Source organism: Elephas maximus, chromosome 15, assembly GCF_024166365.1.
Source record: "Elephas maximus indicus isolate mEleMax1 chromosome 15, mEleMax1 primary haplotype, whole genome shotgun sequence".
NCBI classification, from domain to species: Eukaryota; Metazoa; Chordata; class Mammalia; order Proboscidea; family Elephantidae; genus Elephas; species Elephas maximus.
In genome coordinates, this window is record NC_064833.1 from 76,107,407 (window position 1) to 76,108,872 (window position 1,466).

Below are 1,466 nucleotides of genomic sequence, written 5' to 3' on the forward strand. Positions count from 1 at the left end.
GTCTTCACTGCAACATTTTCTAATCCCATCTGTCTTTTTTTTTTTTTTTTTTGTGAATCCTATTATTGCAAACCTTTGATTGAGTGTGGAGGCTTAGTCCCCTCCCCTGCTAGGAGGTATTTAACATTTTTATTTTGCCGTGTCTGCCGCAGTGAATTTGGAAGTCTTTTGTCAAGTGATGATGAAGTGAAATCGCCTACTCGGATAGCACCAAGCCTGGCTGGAGAATTTCGTCAAAAAGAAAGCATGAATTTTGGTTACCAGCAATTCTCCTTCTCATTTCAGAAATGAAGGGGCTTTTTTTTTTTTTTTTTGCCTTCTTCCAAGAGAACTGGATATTCAGTACTTTGTCATGTGTTAACTTGGCTTCCTTCAAAGTTTCTATTTTAAACAAAAGGACTGTTTCTCCAGAGCGCATTTGCTTATGTCAGTACATGACAAGGCTGACATTTCTAGTGGGCCATGCGGTTAGCATGTCCTTGTCCAATCCTTCAGGTTCTTATAGAGACCTGGTGCACTTAAGGTGACCAGCCACAGGAGTTTATGCTTGTACTGCTCTAAGTATCCTAATGTGTGTCATTCTATGTATTTATTACCCTATGAGGCAGTGGTGGTGTGGTGGTAGAATTCTCACGTTCTGTGAAGGAGTTCTGGGTTTGATTCCCAGCCAATGTACCTTCTGTGCGGCCACCTCCCATCTGTCAGTGGAGGCTTGCATGTTGCTATGATGCTGATTGGTTTTCAGCAGACTAAGGCTAGGAAGAAAGCCCTGGCAATCCACTTCTGAAATTCAGCCAGTGAAAAACCCTATGGATCACAATGGTCCAATCTGCGACTGACTGTGGGGTTGGTGCAGGACTGGGCAGCATTTCCTTCAGTTGTACATGGGTCACCATGAGTCAGGGACCAACTTGATGGCAGCTAACAACAACAACATAACCTACACCAGATAGACGCTGTCCTATATATATACCCTATATCTTATCCTATGTATTCCATATATATACAAATATAAGGTTATGGTTGAAACACACATGTATCATGCCAAACCTACCGCCTTTCATTACACCATTATAGCTTCACTTTACAATAATAATGAAGATTATGATGTAGGAATATTAATAATGGTAGTTACCATTTATTAAATGTTTGCTATGGGGTAGCTAGCCTGCTATATTATCTCATTTAATATCTACAACTACCCAATGAGCTAGCTATTATTTTTGCCATGTTATAGGTGAAGGAACTGAGTCATAAAGAGATTGAGTAACTCACCCAAAATCAAAATAGCTAATTTGTGGCAGAAGGAGAATTTAAACCCTAGCCAAACTCCAAAGCCAATGTATTTAACCATTAAATTGTACCCTAGTTTTCACCTCCAAAATATTCCTCCCTACTTTGAACCTTTTTTTACTTTGAACCCGGGTGGGCCTAAGCCATCACATCTCAGACATGGAAACTGAGAG